The sequence below is a fragment of the Podarcis tiliguerta genome, assembly GCF_965153285.1.
Source record: "Podarcis tiliguerta genome assembly, chromosome: 1".
Classification (NCBI taxonomy): Eukaryota; Metazoa; Chordata; class Lepidosauria; order Squamata; family Lacertidae; genus Podarcis; species Podarcis tiliguerta.
The window spans coordinates 98,931,019-98,952,047 of NC_139534.1; the positions used below are offsets into that span (position 1 = coordinate 98,931,019).

At 41.6% G+C, this 21,029-nt stretch overlaps 1 long non-coding RNA gene across 2 annotated transcripts in view; it reads right to left on the minus strand.

Moving 5' to 3' along the window:
* Positions 1-21,029, minus strand: part of LOC310683667 — a 147,106-nt gene that overhangs the window by 33,390 nt on the left and 92,687 nt on the right. Inside the window, exon 3 of one of the 2 annotated variants that reach the window (XR_014514484.1) lies at positions 4,577-4,689. The exons of the other annotated variant lie outside the window; for it this stretch is intronic. This is a non-coding gene — a long non-coding RNA (uncharacterized lncRNA). The remainder of the gene's footprint in view (positions 1-4,576; positions 4,690-21,029) is intronic. 2 annotated transcript variants of the gene reach the window in all.

Here is a 21,029-nt window from a genome sequence, read left to right on the forward strand (position 1 = left end):
AAGAGACGACTCTACACATGGACATCACCAGATGGGCAGCATCAAAATCAGATTGATTATATTCTCTGCAGCCAAAGATGGAGAAGCTCTATACAGTCAGCAAAAACAAGACCTGGAGCGGATTGTGGCTCAGATCATCAGCTTCTTATAGCAAAATTCAAGCTTAAACTGAAGAAAGTAGGAAAAACCACTGGGCCAGTAAGATACAATCTAAGGCAAATCCCTTATGAATACACAGTGGAAGTGAGGAACAGGTTTAAGGATTTAGATTTGGTGGACAGAGTGCCTGAAGAACTATGGATGGAGGCTCGCAACATTATACAGGAGGCAGCAACTAAAACCATCCCAATGAAAAGGAAATGCAAGAAAGCAAAGTGGCTGTCCAACGAGGCCTTACAAATAGCGGAGGAGAGAAGGCAAGCAAAATGCGAGGGAGATAGTGAAAGATACAGGAAATTGAATGCAGATTTCCAAAAAATAGCAAGGAGAGACAAGAAGGCCTTCTTAAATGAGCAATGCAAAGAAATAGAGGAAAACAACAGAAAGGAAAGAACCAGAGATCTGTTCAAGAAAATTGGAGATATGAAAGGTACATTTCGTACAAAGATTACCATAATAAAGGACAAAAGTGGTAAGGACCTAACAGAAGCAGAAGACATCAAGAAGAGGTGGCAAGAATACACAGAGGAATTATACCAGAAAGATATGGATGGCTCCTACACCCCAGGTAGTGTGGTTGCTGACCTTGAGCCAGACATCCTGGAGAGTGAAGTCAAATGGGCCTTAGAAAGCACTGCAAATAACAAGGCCAGTGGAAGTAATGGTATTCCAGCTGAACTACTTAAAATTTTAAAAGATGATGCTGTTAAGGTGCTACACTCAATATGCCAGCAAGTTTGGAAAACTCAGCAGTGGCCAGAGGATTGGAGAAGATCAGTCTACATCCCAATCCCAAAGAAGGGCAGTGCCAAAGAATGCTCCAACTACCGCACAATTGCACTCATTTCACACGCTAGCAAGGTTATGCTTAAAATTCTACAAGGCAGGCTCAAGCAGTATGTGGATCGAGAACTCCCAGAAGTGCAAGCTGGATTTAGAAGAGGCAGAGGAACCAGAGACCAAATTGAAACATGCGCTGGATTATGAAGAAAGCTAGAGAGTTCCAGAAAGACATCTACGTTTGCTTCATTGACTATGCAAAAGCCTTTGACTGTGTCGACCACAGCAAACTATGGCAAGTTCTTAAAGAAATGGGAGTGCCTGATCACCTCATCTGTCTCCTGAGAAATCTCTATGTGGGACAAGAAGCTACAGTTAGAACTGGATATGGAACAACTGATTGGTTCAAAATTGGGAAAGGCGTACGGCAAGGCTGTATATTGTCTCCCTGCTTATTTAACTTATATGCAGAATTCATCATGCAAAAGGCTGGGCTAGATGAATCCCAAACCGGAATTAAGATTGCCGGAAGAAATATCAACAACCTCAGATATGCAGATGACACAACCTTGATGGCAGAAAGTGAGGAGGAATTAAAGAACCTCTTAATGAGGGTGAAAGAGGAGAGCACAAAATATAGTCTGAAGCTCAACATCAAAAAAATGAAGATCATGGCCACTGGTCCCATCACCTCCTGGCAAATAGAAGGGGAAGAAATGGAGGCAGTGAGAGATTTTACTTTCTTGGGCTCCATGATCACTGCAGATGGTGACAGCAGTCACGAAATTAAAAGACGCCTGCTCCTTGGGAGAAAGGCGATGGCAAACCTAGACAGCATCTTTAAAAGCAGAGACATCACCTTGCCAACAAAGGTCCGTATAGTTAATGCCATGGTTTTCCCAGTAGTGATGTATGGAAGTGAGAGCTGGACCATAAAGAAGGCTGATCGCTGAAGAATTGATGCTTTTGAATTATGGTGCTGGAGGAGACTCTTGAAAGTCCCATGGACTGCAAGAAGATCAAACGCATCCATTCTGAAGGAAATCAGCCCTGAGTGCTCACTGGAAGGACAGATCCTGAAGCTGAGGCTGCAATACTTTGGCCACCTCATGAGAAGAGAAGACTCCCTGGAAAAGACCCCGATGTTGGGAAAGATTGGGGGCACAAGGAGAAGGGGACGACAGAGGACGAGATGGTTGGACAGTGTTCTCGAAGCTACAAACATGAGTCTGACCAAACTGTGGGAGGCAGTGGAAGACAGGAGTTCTTGGCGTGCTCTGGTCCATGGGATCACGAAGAGTCGGACACGACTAAACGACTAAACAACAACCATGGAGAAAAGAGCTACCAGAAAATTAAGAAACAGAATGTTTCTAAGGAATTCACATTCAAGGTTGGGTACATAAAATGGTCACTATATATCCATAGAATATTTTCCCCAGAACTGGGTTCAAACCCCCTCTGACCTTGGTAAATGATAATTTGAGCTAAAAATTATTTTAAAAGATTAAACTGAAACAATGCCACAATTGGAACAGAATGTAAAGTTTGTCAAGGTCTACTTCAAGTATAGTTAAACAGCAAAGAAGGCTAATTGCATAATAACAGACCTTCCCTGATGGCAGTCATAGTTCCATTATCAGTATTCATAGTTCTCTGCATACATATCAGTATAATTTCTACCACTAATCAACATGAAGAAATGTATTAACCTGTTTGAGGACATGCTCAACTGTATTTACATTTTAATTGTTTTTCTTTCCTTCGGTGTGTAAACTGCCTTGGGAATATGTTTGAAGTGTGACATAAAATTCTTTAAATGAAGAAATACAAAACTTTGCTTCTCCATCTGATCGACGCTAGCAACCATCACGTAGATCTTCATAGCCATGGCTAAATTACTATAACTTGTTCTAGGTGATGGCTGCCAGTTCAAGAAGCTTCAGCAGATATGAAATGTGGACTCCCACCTTCTGATCCAAATGAGTTCTCTGGGGCATATTATTGCAATACTCCAACCTATGCAGTAGTTCCCTGTTTATCTTCTGGGTCCAAGACAGCAATGAAGAAGATGACTAAGGGCAGGACAGAGATCACAGAGTTCAGTACAGCTAGGGCAGGTGAGAATTGCTTTAGTAGTCAAGTGGAGCTGTGTGGTGATGACCACCAACTTGAATGGCTTTTTTAAAAGTATGCAAATTCATGAAGGATGAGGCTGCCAGTGGAACCACAAAATTAATGGTCTTCCTCCACTGTCAGAGACAGCATACCTTTAAATGCCAGCTGTTGGGAATCACAAGTGTGGAGAGGGCTGTTGCACTCAGTTCTTGTAAGAGCATAGGAGCCAACTCCCAGGGACCATGATCAGTTATGCTGGGTGAGGCTTACCTGGGCCCCCACAATATTTTATTCAAGATGGCACCCCTGTGTAAAAGTCAGACCTGCAGGGAGCAGTCCCAGCTTGGATATACACCATATGCTTTGCACATTCACACAAAATCTCTGGTCCAATCCTTGATATCCCTTGGTAAGGATGGGAAGGACTTCTGAGGGTTCTTGCCAGCCAGAGCAGAAAATCCTGAGCTCAGTGGAGCAATGGTCTCATTTGGGTTAAGGTAGCTTCCTAGTTTGTCTCGTGTTACCATTTGTCTTTTGTCCAAAGCAGAAACATTTTGCCCTGAACTAGCTCTCTCATTTGTTACTCATCCTGGGAAACAAAGAAGATAGTTTATTTTTTCTGCTGCTGTTGCCTATCTTTTTCTGCACAATGTCCACAACACATTTGCATCACAATCACACTGGGAATGGGAGAGGCGTAGGAATAAGGTGAGAAAGTGCTATTTGGGCCAAATAGTCAGCTTTCATTCCCTTGCCATGTCAAGCATTGCGTCGCTGCAATTTTTTCTCCCAACCTGTTGCGTTGAACTTAATTATCTGATATTTGCTCTTGTCTCCTGATAAAATGTGAGATGGCCTGATGAAATGTGACATTCTTGTCGGTTTTTGTTAGAAGTGAGTAGGAACGGACAAATATCCATGTAAGTCTGGATGTATTATACATTATTGATGCCTCAAAGTATTCAGAGTAATGACCTATCCCTAAACGAAGCAACAGCAGTTGAAGACCAGGAGTTATCTCATCACCAAGAGGGCGGGGGAATATCCTGGTTTAGGAACAATGCTCTTGCGAAGGTCTTTGTAAATCTTTTATTGTCTCCTGCTTCCCTCTTGGGGGGTGGGGAGCAATGTCTTGCTAAGCTGAAAACACTACTTTACAGTGGCTTTCCCAACCCTACCTGAAGATGACAGGGATTGAACATGGAACCTTCTGCTTGCAAGGAAGGCAGACACTCTATCACTGAGCTATGGCCTTTCCCCATTTTGGTTTCTTTAATGTGGGATTCTCCAAGAGGCAGTTAGATTGTTGGAGCATGCCTTCTCTTTCAGATGCATGCTTGTCCTATTAATTTACTCAAGCCTTTCCTCAATGATATTTTTACTTATTCTTCATTTATCATTGTTCACTGATGTTGCTCTGTTATTTTCACTGTTATATTTCTGGTGCTTGTTTTATGTTTTTCTGTACATTGGTCTGATATTTTATAACGTGAGCAGCATATAAATCTTTCACACATACCCCAGACTAGTAGCTCAGAATTCCATCATCTCCATCTAACATTTTAAGTTTGCATAATATGGAGATCAACTGCAAGGCCTCCATCAGTTCTTGAATGTGTTTTCAGTGGAAGGCTGAATAAGAGCAAGACAGCACCATGTAGCATGGCTATTTCCCTCCTTAATATAGCCATATATCACAAGAGTCATATTGCCTAGTTCGACCTGATAATATGACAGTCATATTGGCAATCTTCACGTGACAATCTACTCAGCCTTGTTAAAATCAAAAAAAAGGGGGGTGTTTTTTTAAGACAAGCAGAAACCCAGAGGCATCTCAGGGGCTGAATCTCAAACTGTCCTAAACTGACAACCAATTCTGCCTGTTGGGACTCATCTACATTGATGGTTTTACTACACTTTGAGAGCATTTGGGAATGGTTTCAACATGTAGAGCGCAAACAACGTTCAGCTATAATGCTAGCAATGAGTTATAACCTTTTATTTTAGAAATCTTTGTTTTGTAGCGTTTTATCATTTTTTTTGCACTCAGACGCTGACCACCGTCCAATGGTATTTGAGGGGCAGTGTTAATTTTCTCCTCCCACCTTTTGCTTCCTCCATCCTAGCCTTTAGTTCCTACTTCTGATTTCTCTTTTAGAGTTGTGTCTCATGTTTTCTGCCTTTTTATTTCACGGAGCTGGGATCCCGTGCAATTGTCAGGGTGCCTAAGCATCCCAGAGATTGCTTTGCATCTCTAGCCATCTCTTGCACAATCAAAATGCTTTCCTATTGTGTGGCATAAGGCATTTAGGTAAGGGGGTGAGGCTCAGGTGAGAGAGACAAAACTGCCCCTTGGAAGACAAGGGTGTGTGGGGGGGTCCCACTTCGGTGGCATTATAAAGTAGGTGGTTAGAGGAGCAGGCTCATCTAAACAGGAGCAAAAAATACACTCCCAAATACCAAAATATACACTTACATGGTGGAATGTTTGGAAGTAACACCTCAAGAAATCACAGCCTTAAGGAATCCAGTCAGCAAAGCCAGGTCTCTAAGCATCCTCCTTGTGAACAAGTGGAAATTAAAAAATGGTTTGTTAGACCTATATTGGGATATGACAGGTTATAACAAATATTTCCCATTTGTAATGTATATCAAAGTGAACCTATTATTGAAGTATTGCTTATGAAAAACAAGTTTTTCTGTTATACAATTAACTAAAGTCAATAAAAGAGACATCACCTTGCCAACAAAGGTCCGTATAGTTAAAGCCATGGTTTTCACAGTAGTGATGTATGGAAGTAAGAGCTGCACCATAAAGAAGGCTGATCGCCGAAGAATCGATACTTTTGAATTATGGTGCTTGAGGAGACTTGAGAGTCCCATGGACTGCAAGAAGATCAAACCTATCCATTCTGAAGGAAATCAGCCCTGAGTGCTCACTGGAAGGACAGATCCTGAAGCTGAGGCTCCAATACTTTGGCCACCTCATGAGAAGAGAAGACTCCCTGGAAAAGACCCCGATGTTGGGAAAGATAGAGGGCACAAGGAGAAGGGGATGACAGAGGGCGAGATGGTTGGACAGTGTTCTCGAAGCTACAAACATGAGTCTGACCAAACTGCGGGAGGCAGTGGAGGACAGAAGTGCCTGGCATGCTCTGGTCCATGGGGTCACAAAGAGTCGGACACGACTAAACAACTAAACAACAACAAACTCAATAAAACAACTTTTATTTTCTTCTGAACTTTGATTCCTTCTTTTTTTGTACTTTAACACTCACAGTACATAAAGCTATAACAGTTTTTATAACCAGTGCTTTTACTTGGAAGTAAATCCCAACAGCTCAATGGGTTTTTTTTACTAAGCAACACATTCATGGATTGGGGACCTTAAGGTGAGTATAATGTTTTGGACAGGAAGCTACAGTTAGAACTGGATATGGAACAACTATTTGGTTCAAAATTGGGAAAGGAGTACGGCAAGGCTGTATATTGCCTCCCTGCTTATTTAACTTATATGCAGAATTAATCATGTGAAAGGCTGCACTGGATGAATCCCTAGCCAGAATTAAGATTGCCGGAAGAAATATCAACAACCTCAGATATGCAGATGACACAACCTTGACAGTAGAAAGTGAGGAGGAATTAAAGAACCTTTTATTGAGGGTGAAAGAGGAGAGCGCAAAATATGGTCTGAAGCTCAACATAAAAAAAACAAAGACCTCCTGGCAAATAGAAGGGGAAGAAATGGAGGCAGTGAGACATTTTACTTTCTTGGGTTCCATGATCACTGCAGATGGTGACAGTAGTTATGAAATTAAAAGACGCCTGCTTCTTGGGAGAAAGGCAATGACAAACCTAGACAGCATCTTAAAAAGCAGAGACATCACCTTGCCGACAAAGGTCCGTATAGTAAAAGCTATGATTTTCCCAGTAGTGACCCTGATGTTGGGAAAGATAGAGGGCACAAGGAGAAGGGGACGACAGAGGACGAGATGGTTGGACAGTGTTCTCGAAGCTACAAACATGAGTCTGACCAAACTGTGGGAGGCAGTGGAAGACAGGAGTGCCTGGCGTGCTCTGGTCCATGGGGTCACGAAGAGTCGGACACGACTAAACGACTAAACAACAACAATGTTTTGGAATTCAAAGTGTAATTTTAAAAAGTATATAAGAACCAAAATAAGCTATTCGGGCACCATTGGGAGGGTATTTCCAATCCTGATATGGTGGCTTTCTTATACTTTGAATTAAATCCCAATAGTTCAAAGGGATTCATGGATTGGGGATTTCAATCTTATGTGGAATCAGCCTTTCTTCAGGATTCTGTCTTAAATGTTGAGGTGAGAACTTAATTTCATTTGAAGAACAACTAGACTTGAATAATATGCCTCCAAAAAATATAAAGGAAGATATCTTACAAATGGACCCCAATTAAATTTTCTGCTCATCATCACATCACTATGTATGCTTTTCTGTATGGTTTGGGCAGGTGGAAGCTTAAATAGGTTACTTATTTTATTTTTGTATCTTAAAATGTTATTCTGTTTTAAATAGCCAAAAAAATAATAAAAGAGCAAACTCTCCTCTGTCAATTTCATTGCAACAAATGTAGAAAATTTGTAAAATGTACCTTCATTTAACAAGTATGTAGTCAACAAAGGATTTGTTAAAATATGCAAGGCAAGGGCATAATCAGAATTCATTTCAAGTGGATACTAGAATTCTAGGCTGAGATTTTCTTGTTAGTGTCAGAGATAAAAAGGATTAATTAATGAAGCCTGTGCTAAAAAGATAAAGGACAGTTGGATTTTTGATAATTTTCTTGGAATCGAGAGCAAGAGAAGCACAGCATAACCTGGATTTCCGTGTTACCATGTCCCTGTTTGAAAATGTATGGAACTGCAAATAAAAGAAGCACAAAATGAGCTGCTTTGGAGACATTTTCTTTTTTATATATAAATGGGTTAACGACCAAGATAGTTAAAAATGAAAATAAACATTGTGATCCCAAGCATACTTAATTTGAAGCAAGTCCTAATTAAAAATGTGGGAGATCGAATTTAATGTTTCAAGGATTTGGCTATCGTTTTTCTGAATTCATTGCACCATTCATGCACTACCTGAATAAAAGATCACTTTGAGGCTGAATGTTTAAAATACACTGTGCACCAAGCCACATGCACAGATAAAATTACATCAGGCCTCCACAAGCTGAGAGCCACCAAACTGAATGCAGCCCACACGTCATACATGGTAGTTCATTAGGTTCATGTTATGCCTCTTTTGTACTTAGACACAGCTTCAAACCATGGAGATGAGCAAGCTTCTGCCCACACCAGTCAGAATGCCCACTCCAAACAAAAACAGGTCTGCTTGTTTTCTAAGCTAATTTGACCTTTGTAAATCATCTCTCACCAGCCTACCACCTGGATCCTCAAACTCTAGCCCCATTTCCCCAGGGCCATCAAAACTTTTCATCCTGGTGTTTGCAATAAATAAGCCAGAGTGGGGGAGGATGAGGGAGAAATCATATCTCCCTCTTACATATGTGCAGCATCACAACCACCACTACCCAGACAGGCAAGATTGTGCTGAAAGGGAATGGAGGGACTGGATGAATAAACCCAGAATTCTTCTCTGGCTCAGATTTTAATTTGAGCCAAAGAAGAATTTGGACACTTGAAATAATTGCCTCTTCTTTTAGACAGGCCTTACAGGCCTTACAAGTGCACAAAGCCTATTTATGGGCCTAATCCCAGAGAATGAGAATTGGCATCTCTGACAATAGGATCCTTTACCATAGGGCTAGAAAACTGGGGTGTCCATTTGGATGCATAGAACTGAGTGAAAGGAAAGAAGATTATGTTATAAACTAGGACTTCAGAAAACTTCAGTGGCTCTATAATATATCTCTCCTTAGTCTGCATCTGCAACCGTGTGATCAGGATGTTCTTTTATCGAGTGCCCTTTCCTCATCCTCATGTGAGATTAAGAGTAGGTTTTCAGGGATGGATGCAATATATTGACCAATTGTGTCTTAAATCCATAGCGCTTATGTTCCATTGCTCTAATATTTCTCACAGAACTCAAGTCAGGTCATTCTGCTATCTTCTGGGTTTGTTTTTGTGGTGCTGATTCTTCCTTATTCAGCTAGTTCCATTCCAAAATGCTTGTCCTCATCACACACATACCAATACCTACAAGTTATGTGCAGTGTTAGCAGCACTATTTGTTTGGAAGCTTCAAAGACACCGTGGAACTGTAGACCTTCACCTTGGGACAGGGGGAAAGCATTCCTTTTTCTGTTTTCATGCTTTGAGCGTTGTGTACACAGAAACCAGCAGTAACCGATAGCATGATTGGCTAACTGTGATCTATCTCTTCCATGCACAGACTGTCACCGCAAGATGCTTGAGCCCCAGATATTTCTCAAGAACATAGTCAGGTCAGACCATTGGTCCATCTAGTTCAGTGGGACTTGCCAGGGGTGGGGAACCTCAAGCCAGCCCTCTAGGCTTCTCTGTATGGTCCTTGGGATATATGACCCATTGATTCATATATCAGTTTGAGCAGTAGGAACTAGCTTGTTCCTGATGGGATACTGCCGGGGAGATGGGGGCATCAGGCAGGCCCCCAGCTGGCTCCAGACGATCACCGATTTCCCATGGAACAGCATCAGTCAGCTAGCAACACAAGCCTCAGATACGCTTAGAGACCCGTGCACGCTCTGTCAGCAGAGTGTGTAAATCTCCACACAGCAGATGAGGCAGCCAGAGGCAGATGCAAGCATTATATACAACATTTATTCAGCATAGTCCAGGATCAAAGGAGTGGTTGTCCCCAATGGAAGCAAAAGCTGTAAAGAAACTCAATATGGAGGCCAACTGGCCAAAGTATTGGGAGATTTTAGAACAAGACGGAGACAAATTGAAATTACAGAGTTTTGATAAATTAAAAGGCAAAGTCCGAGATTGGCTTCATTATCATCAAATAATGGAGGCATTCAAAATGGATAGAAAAATTGGCTTCCAGGTGGAAAAATCAAAATTGGAAACAGAACTGTTAGAACCCAAAACTAAGATATTGTCAAGAATGTATAATTTGCTGCTGAAATGGAATACACAGGATGAGGAAGTAAAATCAGTAATGATTAAGTGGGCACAAGATGTTGGTCATAATAGAATGTTTGCTGACTGGGAACGGTTATGGACCACTGGAATAAAGTTTACGGCATGTAATGCCTTAAGAGAAAACATAATGAAAATGATTTACAGATGGTACATGACACCAGTCAAGCTAGCAAAAATTTACCATATGCCTGATAATAAATGTTGGAAATGTAAAGAATCTGAAGGTACCTTTTTTCACCTCTGGTGGACGTGCCCAAGGATTAAGTCCTTCTGGGAGATGATTTATAATGAATTGAAAAAGGTGTTTAAATACACATTTAGAAAGAACCCAGAAGCCTTTCTCCTGGGTATGGTCAACCAACAGGTTCAGGTGAAGGACAGGACATTTTTTATGTATGCTACAACAGCAGCAAGAATACTCATCGCACAGTATTGGAAGATGCAAGAACTACCCACGCTGGAAGAATGGCAGATGAAGGTTATTGACTATATGGAACAAGCAGAAATGACTGGCAGAATCAGAGACCAGGGAGAAGAGACGGTGGAGGAAGATTGGAGGAAGTTTAAAGACTATTTACAGAAACATTATAAGATAAAGAACGTGTGAGGACATCAGATTGAATTTAAAAGAATATTAGCATAAAAATTTAATGATCAAGAAAGACTAACGTTTTAAGACATATGGAAATGTAACTATGTTAAGATATCAAGTCAATTTGAACCGACGATATGCCAGAGGGAAATAATTTACTGTCAGATCATAAGATCTAGAATATAGAGTGGGAAGGTTTGGGGAAGTCGCAGACCCAGGTTAATGTTAAATAATGTAAAGACACAATGATTGTTTTTAACTTTTTCTTTTATTTTTTCTTGTATATCGCATTTTATAATGTTTGTATGTGTTGTTTTTATTTTCTTTTGTGTATTTGTTTGTTTGTATTGTCTGTTTACTGATTGTTTAAAATAAAAAATATCATATAAAAAAAAAACAGGATCAAAGGAAAACACGTCTGCATCCCTTCGTCTCCGGAAAAACAGCAGTAACACAAAGGCAACATACAACGGAAGTTCCCAGCAGACTGTGCTGGGAGTAAACAGGCATGTGATACACAAACGTCATGCCTGTACCCTTTTAAGGTGGAATGGAACTATATCCTAACATCTCCTCATAAAAATGCAAGCAGAATCTAACTTCTCCCACATCTCCCTGGCCACAATCCTACACACACTTCCCTGGAAGTTAATCCCATTGGGCTAAGAGAGGTGTAACTTCTGAGTATTGAAATGTTTCAGGGACAGATCCCAGGTGGGGTGGGTGGTTTCCTGTTCAGCACAGGTGGTATCAGGCTTATCTGGGGGCCACAAATCAAGGCTATGGGGTGGATTGGAGGGTCTGCACTCAAATTATCCCCAAATTGATTCTAAAAATTGAGAAACTGGTCATGATTTTCTTTTAAAAATAAAATAAATGATGAGTAAATCACAGCTGCCTAACTTCTAAAACATCAAGTTGAGAAATACAGATTAATTGGAATAAAAGACCAAGCTGATACGGAACAGTGAATCCTCGTTATTCATTTTTTAAATAAACTTATTTGGGCTTCATGAAATGAAAGTAGTTTGAATTCCTCATTCAAATAAAATACTAATTCCCCAAACAGCTATAATCAATAGGGGACAGACTTGCTTCAAGTAGTTGATGAGTGAGTCTGACAAATCATATTAGTCTTAACTAGATAGTGTTCTGTGAGTTTCTATTCCGCCACAGCTAATGCTCTTGATAAATTTATATACTTATCCACAGCTTTCAGGGCTAAAGTGTGTTTTAATGAATGCCTACTGAAACCAATAAATCTATTTCACCTAATTGTGCCATGGATTTCATTTATAAGCTAATTGTATTTATTCATCCTGATTCTGCCTGCACAAACACCTTGGCTCTTCTGTTTCCTCTTATCTATCAGTTGACCTCTTCCTTCCTATTTCTTGGAAGATCAGAAGAGTTCTGGGTCAATGCTTTCCACAAAGAGTGCAGCTGAGAGACAGAAATATATTTAGTGAGTCACTCTGTCCATTAATAACTCAATGCTCCATGAGTTTAGTCTTCAACCAGTATGCTGAAATGCTAACAGGTTTAAGTCAGTACCTAGTGGATGATAAACAGAGCAAGCAGGGGTTAGGCAATGTAGCTCATATACCTATATGGAAGGTGTGCATACAGGCCAAAGCACACTTAGTTAGGGGCAATGATATTGCTCATTGGTCAAGCATCCATATTGTATGCAGAAGGTCCCAGGTTCAATTTTCCGCAACTCCAAGTAGGGCTGAGAGCAACCCCTGCCTCAAACCCTGGTTAGCCTCTGCCACTGTAGGCAATGTTGAGCTAGATGGACCATTGGTCTGATTCAGTATAAAGCAACTTCCCATGTTCCTAAGCTGCATCAATCAAGAGGATGCTCTCAATTAATTTTAAAGTTCATTATGGCGAGCAAGAAAGCAGCCTCTAAAGCCCATTCTACAAGAAGAAGAAGAACATCGTAGTGTTGGGAGGGAACCCAGAGGTTATCGTCCAACTCCCTGTAAATACAGAAAATTTGCTGCTACACCATCCGATAGCTGGCCATGTAGCCTTTGCTTAAAGCCTCTCATAAAGGTGTGACCATCACTTTCCAAGGCAATCTGCCCCACTGCCAAGCAGCTCATGCAATGAGGAAGTTCTTCCAAAGCTTAGGCATCCCACCCAACCCTGATCCCACTTTGTAATTTCAACTTGTTAGTTTGGGTCCTATTGTAGTATCCCACAGGTTTGAAAAGAGTACTCACTGTGCAAGGAAGCATTGCAACGGGTCTGCCCTAATACCAGGAAGCTGCAGAGACTCATTACATAGGCAAGGGTGGAATTCAGTGTTACATTAATACACTTGTTCTGTCACTGCAAGCATTTGTGTTCGCTGGATGAAACTATCTCTCCTCTTCTTCCCCCATGTACTTTTCTGGGGGTTCTCAAACTCCCCCAGAGCAAACTGGGGGTCATTTAAGGGGACGAGAAGAGAGGAAGCCTCATTTCACTAGTGGGACTTGTTGCACTGGCTCCCGGAAGCTTCCCTCCCTAAGCTTCCAACAAGTTCCCACAGAGCTATGGAGGAACCACACTCAGAGAACAAAGGGGAGTTTTTATTACATAATAAGCATGTCTGTTAAAGAGTTGGGCCACACTTGCTACACCTACCTTTTGGAGCAACAGAAACAAATTTGCTCCACTGTCTAGGTGACAACCTTTCAAATATGTGAAAATGCATGTGAAGGGGTTGAGGGAAACTGCAGGAAAGAAGGCTTATAACAAACTCCTCAAACTCCACATAGAACTTTTCTCAGTAAGTTGTTCTTGAGCAACTTGAAGTTTACACAAAGTGTGAGATGCCTGCCCAAAGAATGTTGATCAATAGGTTCCAAACAGATAGTAACTTAAGTCTGACAGCCATATATATTATTAGATTGAAGCTTGCAGCAGAAATCCATATATCCAGCAGGTTCATTGAGGGTAAATGATGGAATGATTATAGGTGTATACAAAAGAGAGGGAGGGAGGGAAGACTAGGGCTACCCGCCAGGATGACATACATTATACTAGATAGATAAGGTGTGAAACCATGGAGGAATAATTGATTTGTCTGATGGCATGCAGTGACTTACCTGTAGCCTCTTTATTGTAGAGCCAAATAAATAATGAGTTTTTGTGGTCCAGGATATGGGTCCTTTCCAGTCACTTCTCCATTTTTAATTTAAGGACAGATCCTAAACTAGAGTAAATCAGTAGAGGCTTCGGTAAAGTGATTGAGTTATGTTGATTTACCCCTCCAGGGAAGATCTGGCTCTTAGACTACAGCAAGTGAAGCAATTAGTGTAAGTTGAGTAATCAATATGGGAACAAAGCAACTCTGGCATTAGCTTCGCCTTAATGTTGTGTCAGCACTTTGAGTGTAAAACTTAACTCTCTTTCCTGCAGGGCTTACAACTTGTCTTTAAAATCTGTTCTCAGATTTTTCAGTCTTCATCCACGTTCTCAATATAGCTTTCTGAATGATGAAGTCTGGAATGATCAAGCAACCCAAATCTCCTGCATAAGGTGGCATGAGGAGTGAGGGTGGGGCCTGGTGGACAGGAGGTTACTAAAGCACATGCTACAAGAGCCTCCCTTGACTGCTACCAGAAAATAATGTGTTCCTTAGCCCTTTCCCCTAGTAGCTACCTAAACTATGCAATTTCCTCTAATTGCTGGTGGTTAGTAATTTGGTTAGTAATATTAGTAATTTAAAGAAGGCTGATCACCGAAGAATTGATGTTTTTGAATTATGGTGCTGGAGGAGACTCTTGAGAGTCCCATGGACTGCAAGAAGATCAAACCTATCCATTCTGAAGGAAATCAGCCCTGAGTGCTCACTGGAAGGACAGATCCTGAAGCTGAGGCTCCAATACTTTGGCCACCTCATGAGAAGAGAAGACTCCCTGGAAAAGACCCTGATGTTGGGAAAGATGGAGGGCACAAGGAGAAGGGGATGACAGAGGACAAGATGGTTGGACAGTGTTCTCAAAGCTACCAGCATGAGTTTGACCAAACTGTGGGAGGCAGTGGAAGACAGGAGTGCCTGGCATCATGCTCTGGTCCATGGGGTTATGAAGAGTCGGACACGACTAAACAACAACAGTAATTTGAGGTAGGTGGGGGGGTGTACAGACGTAAATAAGAATGTGTTTTCCCCATTTAAAGGAAGATTCCATTCCCAAAGATCTGATACTTCTGTCTATTGTGATAATTAGAATCATTTTCAGTTTCAAGGCTCTCTTTCACCACATAAGCACATAACCACAAGAAAAACAACTATTTTTTGACTCCAAGATTTCTTGAGGAATAAATGAAAGAAATGCATGATGTATGTGTCTTGGCTGGCATAAGGCCAAGGAACTCATAAAGCCTTTTCAAATGTGCATTGGTTTTCATCCAAGGAGAAAGATGGTATCTCATAGCATTTTGTGCTGTAGATTTACAGGCAAATATCCAATGTTACTGACTGCTTGGGGCAGAATTAAGTAGCTTTTTATGCAAGCAGAGGACAGCTGGCAGATTAAAAAAAAAAAGCCACTGGTTGGTGCCTCTGTTATTTGTGGCAACTGTGCACATATCGTGAAAGTAATAGGATGTCAGATGCACACCCTAAGTTCCCACTCACTATCTGTTAGGTTATTGTCTCTACTCTTATATAGTGTTCACCTCTCACTTGTCAAGGGATGTGACTTGTTGACATATAGGAGATGAACACTTTCCATACAATTTTGGTACAGAGAGCCTTTCTGGCTGACTCCAGAGTTGAAAATTTCAGGCACAACAGTGTAGATCCAGTTTTAATGTTACTTTAATAACATTGAAGGAAGTGCCATGAATGGCCCATATTCCATCCGGTCCTTCCTTCATCCTATTCCTTCCTTCATCCACCAATAGAAGCCAGGAATAGAGTTTCATTCAACGTTAAGTGAGTAAACAGTTTTTTTCCTCTTTTTTGTATGTTATAACCCACCCTTAGACCTCTAGTGAAGGGCAGGTAAGAAATCCCATGAATAATAATAATAAAATTTCTCAGAATATATTTTTCTGGGTAAAACTGGAATTTCACCTCTCTCCCCTGAATATAACTGATGAAGTGTCCCCTTATATCACCACTTGCAAATAATGTGTAGAATGCTAGTAGAGTTGGGTGAAAACAGCCTCCTATCTACCTGTATGTTTATGAGCGTTATTTAACCTTCCTTTTTCTTTATCCCCAGTAGCATGGGAAGCTTTGCGAGTATTAGGGCATTTCAATCTGGGTTCAGGCCTGGCTGCAGGACTTTTCTATATAGTAGAAAAAGAAAGAGTACAACCTCCTACTTATTGATCTCTCATTAGCTTTGGATGCCACTGACCATGGTATCCTCCTGGACCAAAAGGTCCTACCTTTTGGACCAAGTTCAGAGAATAGCATTGGGAGAGTGCCTTTCAGCCCCTTGGCTGCTAAGTTATGGGTTATTTAATACCTATATGAAGCTGCCTGCAGCAATCATTAGGAGTTGGTGGGCTGGGTGCTATCAGAATGTGTCAGAGGCTGGACTGAGGAGGAATGGTGGGGGCCGCCCCCCCCTTCTCCTGAACCTTCCCAAGAACAAGAAGACAGTACAGATTTAGAACACTTTGCAGAGGGGCATAGTTCAGAGGCTGCAGAGGGCAGAAGCTGGGAAATACTGGAAGAGGGACAGCAGGAAAAAGGAGAAACACCAGGGGAGAGACAGCTGACAGACTTAGAGTTTTGGAGAGCATTCCTGAGCCCCCCTCCCCCATGACTAGGCGTGCTGTGAGAGTAGCCGGACAGAAAGCTCAGAGACAGAAAGCCCAGACCACCCAGTACAGGGATGACGTATTGTAGAGACGAAGTGGGGTGGGACTTTACTTGGAGCAATGCCATTTCTAGAGGGACAGATGCATTCCTTTATCTCTCACTGTGATTACTGAATAAACTCATTGGTAAGAACTCTTCTCTTTTTTTCTGCTTCTTTGCTGCCACTGGGGGAGGGTTCTGATTCCCCGAAGCCTGACAGTATGCTGATGACACTCAGCTCTATTTCTCCATAACTTCTGAATTAGGAAAGGCCACGCAGTCACTGGGCCAGTGCTTGGATGCAGTGGTGAGATGGATGAGGAAAAAACAAGCAGAGCTTGAACCCTGGCAAGACAAAGGCTGTATCAGTGAGTAGTTCCCATGTCTGAGAAAATGGTCACTTGCCTACCTTAGATGGGGTTGTACTTCCCCTAAAGGAGCAGATTCACAGTCTGGGGGTGCTTCTCGATGTGGCTCTGTCACTGGAGACTCTGGCAGTCTCAGTGGCTGGAGTTGCCTTTTACCAACTGCAGTTGCTACAACATTTGCTATAACTCCTAGACTGGGCCATGTTGAGGGTGTTACTATTAGTATAAAGCCCTTAACAACTTGTGACTGGTTTACTAGTGAGATCACCTTTCCCAGTTTATTCCAACTTTAATCTGCAAACTGGTCCTGTTACAGGTGCCACATAATATCAGAACCGCATTTGTAAGAAATCTATCTTTTAGGGTAGCAAGCACTTTGGAACTCCTGGTCTACTGATATCAAGCGGGTGTTTTCACTGTACTCTTTTTGGTGCCTGCTAAACACATTTTTGTTTAGATAAGCCTACCCAGATATGAAGAATGTTGATGTGTGTTTTAATCCATTTTTAATGACAGTTTTTTTAAAAAAAAATATTAATGATTCAACTACAGTCATACCTTGGTTGTCAAACACCTTGGTTCTCCCGAACGCCGCAAACCCGGAAGTGAGTGCTCCAGTTTGCGAACATTCTTTGGAACCCGAATATCCAACACTGCTTCCAATTCAGTGCAAGAAGCTCCTGCAGCCAATCAGAAGTCACGCCTTGGTTTTCGAATGTTTCCGGAAGTCGAACGGACTTCCGGAACGGATTCCATTCGAAAACCAAGGTACAACTGTAGTTGTTTTAAAGTGTTTTAACAATATCTTTGCCTGTTCGTAAACCACTTTAAGGTTTACAAAAGCTATGAATTAGCTTTACGACATAAACAAAGAAGCAATGCCTGCCATTTTGCTGACAGTTCTCTTAATACATTGGCAATGCTCCATAGGTTCTTAGATCTGCAATTGGAATGCCACAATATTTGAGAATACTTGGCTGTTTGTGATACATCTTGGCTGAACCAAGTATCATTGTCCTGGGAGCTAGGAAGGATCTCATCATGGCTTTAATTAAGTGCATTGAAGGCCTGGATCTAATACCTTCTATAACAAATTTGAACAATTGCCAGTAAGTTGGCCTGAACTGAAATGATCTGTAAAACTTCTCAAGGGACAATAAGTAAGGAGACAAATCATCTGCATGCAATTATTAGTTGTCTTATTGTCTTTTTAATTAAGAAGCCTGCTTACTGAAAAAAGAGAAGCAATATACCAGTGCTGCTCATCTTTTCTTTCATACCCTTTAACAAGAGGGAGGAAGAAAAGTGCCTCTGTTGTTCCTGTTTAGACAATGCACTTTTGTAAATGAAAAAGGAGGAAACTCATAATGTGCAGTCCCAAATCATGATGAGTAGAAAGGAGTTTGTAAATAAACATGACCCCTCTGTTCTAAACCTTCTCTTGATCGAAGGATCATGTCAACACTCTAATTAAATAATTCTGAAGCTGTTAATATGATCTTATTAAAAAGATGCTGTTAAGGAAATGAATCTGTTGGGGAACGTGATACAGTTGGATTATGTATTACCACACTTTTTGCGTTTTGCCAAAGCTTTCATATCGCACTTGCCAATTAGAGAGAAAAAACACTTTTTTGTACTTGCTGTTACAAAGATGTCACAATCTGTAAAGAAAAAAGAAAAAAAGCTAAAGGAAACCCCAAACCAAGGAATTACTTAATCATCTTGAGAGAGAAAATGCCCTCAAAATATACACAATCTACAGCAATATTTTTTATTGATTGAAAAATAGTGTGTGTGTTTGGTTTTGCTCAGTTCATGAGAAGCACCCAAGTCTACCTTTTTTCATGTTAGACAAAATAAAGAGCAGAGAGAAGAGGCTGGGAGGCTGGAACAGTGTAAATCAAGAGAGGTTGTCTGCTAGCTATTGACTGGAGCACCCAGCCAGAAGTGTGAAATAATGTTTACCCCCGAAAAGGAAGAGCATTGCCTGGGTCTGTTTTGCACCAGCACAATATTTGGATTCTGCCACTGTTCCCATCTGTCATGCGGGGGGGAAACCATCATCATGCGTAGAAGTGCTACTGCAGTGCAGGTTGCAACAGGTTTCATAGAATATGTACATGCAGAGGCAGCCTGTCCCTTTTTACCGCCTGAGGCAAAACAGGAAGGTGCCTCCTGTGCCCGACCCCCTCAGCCAAAGCCCCGCTTACTGGGTTTGCACAGCAACAGCAACTTCTGGCAAGATCTCTCAAGATCTCACTAGAAGCCACTGTGCAACCCCAACAGCAATGGTAGGGGTGGATGGGGCATCCGCAGTCGGGCTGCCCTGTGGAATTCTGCCACCCAAGGTGGGTGCTTTGCTCCGTCTCATGGGCAGGCCAGCCCTGTGTGCATGGATATGTAAGAAGAGATGTGTGAACGCAGCTCCTGACATGGTTGTCTTGTGTTAAAAGCAACAATGGGGAGAGGCGGTTCAACCTATTTCCCATACATTGTTTACTCAGAAATCGAAATTAGGGTGGTGTTTGAACTTTCAGAGTAAGGGTGAGTCCCCTTACTTTGGGCAAGTGTGGCCTCAGATATATGACACCACAATTCTTTCACAGTCCTTAATATTTTAGGTGTATCTTATGTACTTACATTTTAATTATCATCGCTCAGATGCTAGACAGGTTGCAAGAAATCATACACTGTATTCACTCAAGTCTAATGTGTGAAAAAAAGTATTTGCTGGCATATGTAAATGTGCCATTGAACCTAATGAGCACCTTAATTTTTGCAACGTAATTTGGCCAAGAAAGGTGAGCATTAGATTCGAGTAAATATGGTAGATATAATTATAATAGTGAATGTCCATATTTGATTCCTCACAAGTAGATTCAAAAGATGTAGGCCACTTCTCAAAAAATACCCCTCCCTGCCCCTGCTGACACACCCATGCTACCACTGGCCCCACACCCATGCTGCCATCACAATGGAGCAGCAGCAGTGGAGGCACAGCATTCACAGTGGGGGCAAGGGCGCTGTGGTGGCAGCAGTGGTGGCATGGGCAAAGCCACAGCAAGGCTGTCAATTTCACAATGGCTTAGATGGGAACGGGGACAGATCTGCCGCCTGAGGCAAGTTGTTTCACCCAGCTTCATGCAAGTGCAGGCCTTGCTTGTAATTTATATGCTTGTCTGTTCCAGGTTAGTTTTTGCACACATCAACTAAAAGCAGTTCCTTAGAGCATCTACATTCCTTCTGCTTTGAGTTTATGTTATATTTGTTGTATCATCAAAAATCAATTTTTTAAAAACTTAAAGGAGCTCTACTGTATGCGCAAGCAATTTCTGAGCAGGAGTTTAAGATCCAAAAGTCTTTTCACACTTTAGCTGCATCACAAGTGAATTAAAGGGATCATCAGTCCTTTGAGAAAGGTGAATGGAGATCGAATCTACCAGCTTTTGCTGTAGTGCTGCTGCCTGGGACCTTTTTTCTCCCAGAAGTCAGTTTCGAGGTTGACAATTAGCCAAAGCAGCACTGAAGAACTTGGAAAAGAAAGAAAATGTATCATTTTACGACAGCAAAGAGAGGGCAAACTTATCCACTTTAACAACCTCTTTTTACGATTCTCTATTCCTGTTTCGCTGAGCAGAGGACCAAAATGCCGAGCTCAGTGCTTCAATTAGAAATGGCAAGCTCAGTGCTTCAATGGCTGAGGAGCTGTTTTTCATTCTGCCTCTGAACACTCGGCATGTCTAATTATTGCCATCCATGAGCATCCTCACTTTCTTTAAAGGATATGTTGACCTCTTTTCTGGCTAATGCTGAAAAGGGCTAGCTATTTGTTGTTACGGATAGCTCTATGGCTCCTAGCATTCAAAGGAGGATGAGTTAGAATTCACCAAAGGAGGAGAGAAATAATAAGACATGAATAGCAGAAAGAACTCTACCTGGTGCCTCAGCAATGATGTGCCAGAGTGTATTGTGGGAGATCCTGGTGCAGGTGAGGGAGGCTGCTAACCTCACACTCTGGCAGGAGCAGGGAGTATAATAGAGGTGATGCCCTCAATCTCCAACAG